Raw genomic sequence first — 7,009 nt, forward strand, 5'->3', positions numbered from 1 at the left:
TGACGTCATGGCGCATTACATCGCCATTTTTACCCTTATCAATGGGGATAGTTGATTTGTGGACACGTGTATGTGGATTTCACCATCGGGCATGAAGTGACTCTTACGTTAACACGTCTTGCTTATTGCGCCTGCACCAACTGAACTCTCCCTGAACCGACTCTCATAACTTCAGCGACCCCGGAGAAAGAGAGAGGGCGAATCACGAAAAGGTGGCGGAAACAACTAAGAAATCAGTCTTGTCTTCAAGCCCAGAGTAGCGAGTCAACCTCTGCTAATGCAATAAGGTAATAACTTATTATATCGATTTGGAAATGAATACAAAAATACCCATTTTCAATATAAAATCTCTAAAATATAAGAAAAGAATGTGTCGTATGATAAAAATATACATCATAATGGGAAATAATGACACTTTCTAGAACTTAACGGGGAATCTAGAACTTAACGGGGAATAATTTCATCATAATGGAAAATAATGACACTTTCTAGAACTTAACGGGGAATAATTTTCCATAAGAGCGAACGCTGCATGATATATATATGAGCTCTATAACGTGGAGGAACGCCGATCTCTCTCTTCTCCTCCTTGTGCAATCTTCTGCCCTTTAGAGGTACGCCGATCTCTCTCTTCTCCTCTAGTTTCCCTCTCAATTGTGTTCTGTTCGTTCTTTCTCGAGTTTGATTTATCAGATTTATAAATTTTGATTCTTGATTAGTGTTTTCAACTTGATTAAAGAAAAAGTAACACATAAAAACTAAATCAACTTCAACTACTATCTTGATGCAATAACAAGATGATAATGCTTAACCATCTTGCTAAATGGGGCTGCATTTTAGGTTGAATTGCATCCCCAGATCACATCAAATCGGAGATAATTTAATTAATGATCTAGGTCAGATCAAGTCCCTTGGGTGTCAACTATGCCTATATTGAATTAAATTAGGAATAATCTAACCTAATCCCATCAAATATAATTGTGCAAGTTTTTACTTTTAGATGTGCACCAATTTATCAATAAAAGGATTAGTAATTATAGAACTTCATTTAAAGTGCAGGTTCCTAGTTTCACTCTTCTATTTCTTATTAATGCAACTGCAGCTACAGAGAGGATAATTTTAATTTTTAAATTTTTTTTATATATAATTCAAAATTTATAAACCTTAATATCATTTGACTAATATTTATATATATATAATAAATTGATAAAAGATAGAAGATATACCTTATTTGAAATGGAGTTCCCTCTATCTTCCCACTGCTAGACTCCTCTCCACTAGTGATAAATAAAATAGGAGCCTGACCTCCTCGGGAAGGAAGAGGAGCAAAGCCATTAGGAGGAGAAGATTTCCCCTAAGGAAATTTTTAAAAATCACTTTTTATATAAATAAATAAATAAATAAATAAATAAATTTAATTCTTAACTTGCCCAAACCAATAAGAAAATAGAATTTAGATATTTTCTTAGTCATAAATTTTTTAATTATTTCCTTAATCATATTGCACAAACAAACAAATGGATCAATACAAATAAGGAAGATCTAATTAAGGTAATTTTAAATTATAAATGAATGGAAATAATCAGGATGACTACATTAATTGTGTGAAGGGGGTGGTGTAACAATCTACTTCTAGTTCTACACGAGCCCTATATGAATGACTAAAAGTAAACAATCTTTAAAATAAAATATGCTAATTTACTAAATAAAATAATAAACTTTTCCTTGTATATAGTAATTTGAATATTTATATATAATTATAATATCTAACTAAAAGAAAAATACAAAGTCCAAATTTTATACATATAAAAATATTCATAAGTCATCGTTCATATTTATGTTGGCATGGGCTCACACATGCTTATTTCCATACCAAATCACTTGGATGGACTACTAGTATCCTCACATACAAAATAGAATATATAGTAGATAATCACTCGGTAAGTATAAGTTTTTATAGCTTTATTTAGGTGAGCATAATACATTTAACGGTAAATACCTTATCTTTAATTTCTTTAGCAAGCATAACCTAATAACATAGTATATACAAAATCAATAGATAAATTTATACGTCAGAATAATTTAAAATATTTATATGCATATATAAAAATTATAGCATACTAATGAACTTTTATAACCATATATCATTATATATATATATATATATATATATATATATATATATATATATATATATATATATATATATATATATATATATATATATATATATATATATGCATCAACAACACACCTTATGAAATTTAATCTAGCAACAAAACCCAATTAATTGAAACACAAAACCTATGCGGGGGGGGCTATTAATTGTACCTTTCACATAAAATAGACCTATGGAATACATATCCAGTGTCCTTGTAGATCTTTAGAATTTACACTTATTTCTTAACATTTGAGGGTCTTTCTCATCAATTTTTTCTAGCAATCTTTTACCTAATCAGAACAGCTATTCTAACTAGAGAGGCAGCATAGGGCACAATTAATTTCCTTGCATTAGGGGTTTATATTGTAGTCAAGCCTGGCTTCTTCATGAGGATTGATCAAAGATCAAGCTTTGTGTCAAAGGTCTGATCAAACCATCAAATTCTAGTTTGGAATCGACCTTACTGTAGCTCAAGAGCCAGAACAATGGGAAAAAGATTGGCTATGCATCGAAGAAAGCTCTCATCATGAATGATGATAATTCTTCTTTGTGAGGCTCTATTGCAGATGTAGAGGACAGCAATAGTCAAGTGGCACGGTCCAAACGATCAAAGCTTCTCTTCTCATGGAGCAGCTCCTGCGGGAGTTCAATCTTTGATGATTCAAAGCCAACTGTCTTTCTCTATTTCTAGGAGAGATCGACTATTTTCTCTCTGCAGAAGAATATCTCTATGCATAGAAAGAAACATGTACTTTAGCTATCATCTTCACTCTGCAGCACATGCATATGACCTATAGATAATTATAGATAATTAAACCTACCCTGAGTTTTTTTGTTTCTTCTTTCTCTTTCAATTATGTATCTATTTTGTAGATAATTAATTAAACCCACCTTAGGCATGCTAACCGGTAATGTTTATGCAATCTTGTGATGATCATATACAGAAAAGGAGAAGCCTTCCGACGTGCCCAAAAGCCTAACTCGCCGAAGCATGACACCTCTCGTCCTCCCTTTCTTGTTGGTTTTCTCCACCATTGCTTTCTTGCTGGTTTTCTCCACCACTGCTGCGTCCAATTATGATTATTTTCACTTAGTTCTTCAGGTAAGTCTAATTTTTTCTTTATCTTGTTGTTCTTCTCTATATTGATCGTTTGATTTGAAACATCTAGTGGCCTGGATCATTTTGCAACGTCAACCGTTGCTGTCCTATGAGTACGGGGTATCCGGAAAAAAATTTTACCATCCATGGCCTTTGGCCTGCTTTTCGCAATGGAATTATTCCATCTTGTGACAAGAATATGCCATCAGCTTCTAAATACAACCGACGTAAGGTATGTTTAGCTCTGACACAGACTACTCTATCGTAAAGTTACCTTGCAAAATGAGAGTGTGAGTCGTTCATCGTTTTTTTTTTTCATTGTCTTTGATTGCAGATGAACCCTTTGATTGGCGAGATGATTAAACATTGGCATAGTTTTCGTTGTCCTAGTAGCGATGGCCACTCATTTTGGCGTCATGAATGGGATAAGCATGGCACGTGTTCCATGTCCAGGTTCGATCAAGTTTCTTACTTCACAGCAGCCCTCAAACTCAAGGAAACAGTTGATATTCTCTCTTATCTAAAGGCGGAAGGTATTTTTCCTAATAACCGTAAGTATAAAAAGAATCATATCTTCGATATCCTCATAAGGAAAATAGGGTATAAACCAGCAATCCAGTGCAACACAAAATCGGGGAAGCAGCAGCTGTATCAGGTTCATATCTGCGTCAACAAATTAGGAAAGCAATTTATCAACTGTAAAGTTTCTATTAAAAGAAAATGTACTTCCCCTGAGATTGTATTTCCTCGCTTCCCAGTTTTCTGATATATCAAATAGAAGAAATCATGGTTGACATCCAAAACAATTGAAATCATGTGCCAATTTGAATACTTCTGGTTAAACCAATGTATGTGTTATTAATGTTCCTTGGTATAGAAGAACATACAGTTCAATGTTTTCTCGTCTTTGTTGCCATGAATTATACATTCTTATTCTTTGGTATTTGTGGCTCAAATATGTTTGTTGAATTGGTGTTGTTATTATGAAGCTTGATTGATCATATGGAGCAAATAAGAAAAGATTTTCGTCAGATTTTTACTGATCTGATTGTTCTCTATCAACAAAAAATGTTGCGAGTTGCAGACTGTCATAAGTCCGCTACTTTCATTGCATCGATCTAAAGCTCTTCCCATCAAAACACAAACACCATTGCATTACATAATCTTATTCAGAATCTTCAGAATCTTCATAATCGTCGGAATCTTCGGAATCTTCGGAATCTTCAGAATCTTCGAAATCGTTGTAAACCTCTCCATCACACTCAGATCCTTCATCATGTTCTTCCTCTTCCTTCTTCTCCTCCTTCAGTGCACATTTGGGGTGGAGACCGAAACTGCACATGGAGCACAAGTAGCACCATCCACTTCCAATCTTGTGGCAGTCACCACACCTATACAGGCCGTGCAGGCAGCTCCACTCCAACTTCCCATGCTTGTGTTGCTCATGCTTCCTCTTCTCAGGCCATCCCTTTGCCATCTCGTCTATCTTCTGGTCCAACTCCTTGATCCTCTCTTCGCTGAACGGGTAGGCATCGGCTCCATGGGTCGCCAACGAATACATGGCGTTCCTTGTGATAGTTCGACCTGTAGGACCAATGGCAACCAGGGAGGGGTAGGGGATATCGACTCCGAAAGTGCGTTCCAAAGATTTCTTCCTCTCATCACCGAACGGCAGCGACAACCATGGCATGCCAGAGAAAAACTGATCAAAGGAATCCTGATCTTTGTCCATCGAGATGTTGACCACCTCGAAAGCACTATCCATGCGCTTGATCTTGTGATATTCCTCGATCAGATGGGGAAGAAATCCGCGACATGTACCGGACCTACGAATCGAGAAGAAGAGGAGGATGGTCTTGCCAACGAGCTCCTTCACCGGAACCTGTGAAGCACAATGATGAGAGATTAGCCATCGACAATGCCCATCTGTGGATTCACTATATGATCGATTCATTACCTTCAACCCTTCTTTCCCAATAACATAATCGAGGTCCCCAGCAACAAGAAGAGATTCCAGTGTCTGTGCCATCTCTACCTCCTTGATCCTCTCTTCACTGAACGGGTAGGCATCGGCTCCATACATCTTCAACGAAGTTGCGGCGTTCTCTGTGATCGTTTGACCTGTAGGACCAATGACAACCAGGGTGTTGACGTAATGAGCTTCTAAAGTGTTCTTCAACGATCTTATTCTCTCATCATCCACCGGCACCGCCAACCAAGGCATGCGTAAGAAGAACTCGAAAGCACCCGAATCCATATAGCCGCCCATAGGGACGAAGATCACCTCGAAAGCACTGTCCATGCGCTTGATCTTGTGATATGCCTCGATCAGCATGGGAAGAAATTTCTGGCATTGAAACGAATCACTCATTGCAAAGAAGAAGAGGATGGTCTTGCCAACAAGCTCCTTCACTGGAACCTGTCAAACACAATGATGAGGGGTTAGCCATTGACAATACCAAGCTGTGGATTCACTATATGCTCGATTCATTACCTTCAAGCCTTCTTTCCCAATGACATAATCGAGGTCCCCAGCAACAAGAAGAGATTCCAGTGTTTGTGCGGCCTTTGCCTTCTCTGGCAATAAATCCAGTTGCTCCTTAGAGAACGGGAATGCTTCCCATGCTAAAACTCCATACTTGGAGATGAGCCTATCGTAATTTTTAAGCATAATCTTCCCATCGGCACCGATCACAAGCACGGTTGGTAATTGGAAGGGCCAGAGCTCAAAGTAGCGGACAAGCTTCTCACAGCCCTCGTCTTCGAAAGGAATCGCGAGCCATGGCATGCTTGCCAGGCCTTGTTCATAGGATGATTTATCATCCTCTAATGGCACCAGCACAACTTCGAAGCTCTCCCCGGCTTCCTTAAGCTTCCTATAGATTTCAGCCAGCACCAGAGTCAACTTATCGGGACCGCCGTATTTATCAGGAATATTAATCCAGAAGTAAAAAGCCACAATCTTTCCTTCGAGATCCGACACGGCAACCTGCTTCAATTTAGCGTAGATTAGATGGTGGTAGTAAGCTGGCGGATCAAGAATGTAGTTTAATTCTCTTCCTACAAGGAGATCATCGATTACCTTGGATCCATCATTGGAGATCAAGTAGTCCCGGGACTGCGAAACCAACAGACTTCGAAGACTCCGTTCCTTCTTAGCAGCCGCCTCCAACTCGTAGAACCTCTTAACAGTAAATGGATACCCGTTTACACCATATTTTGCCACAGCTCGGAGACCTTCTTCGTTAACGACCATGCCAATAGCGGCATCATAGATGACAAGCTGAGCGGGATAATACTCCTCGAAACTGCCGAAATGATCATGTAGTCTTTCGCGTGTGTCGGAGTCCGCAAATGGGACTGCCAACCATGGCATATCTGAGAAGTACCTATTGAAGGTCTCCTCGCATGAATCACATGACACGAAGACAATCTCGAAATCGCGGCCCTCCGAGGACAGCTGATTGTATACTTTGATCAGATCATCAGTGACGATTCTTTCTAACAGTTGTCCGACAAGAAGAGACCAAACTTTTTCCCGTCAAGACTGCTGATGGCTACCTGAACAAATCACAGCTTGTCAGTGAGAATCTAAAGTTGCCATGCATTTTCCATACTTCAAATAGGGAAAGATTGGCATTTTAGCAATATGCAGTTCGCCTCATCTTATCCTCCTCCTTTTCCTTCCCTCCTACACCTCTCTTGATCTCTCATCCAAAACTCAACCCGTCAGGCTTTGATGCATCCTA

At 38.4% G+C, this 7,009-nt stretch overlaps 1 pseudogene; it reads right to left on the reverse strand.

Moving 5' to 3' along the window:
• Positions 1–4,425: 4,425 nt before the first annotated feature.
• LOC135666482 (probable nucleoredoxin 1-1) overlaps positions 4,426–7,009 on the reverse strand; it is a 2,961-nt pseudogene continuing 377 nt past the window's right edge.

The sequence above is a fragment of the Musa acuminata genome, unplaced genomic scaffold, assembly GCF_036884655.1.
Source record: "Musa acuminata AAA Group cultivar baxijiao unplaced genomic scaffold, Cavendish_Baxijiao_AAA HiC_scaffold_1104, whole genome shotgun sequence".
Lineage (NCBI taxonomy): Eukaryota > Viridiplantae > Streptophyta > Magnoliopsida > Zingiberales > Musaceae > Musa > Musa acuminata.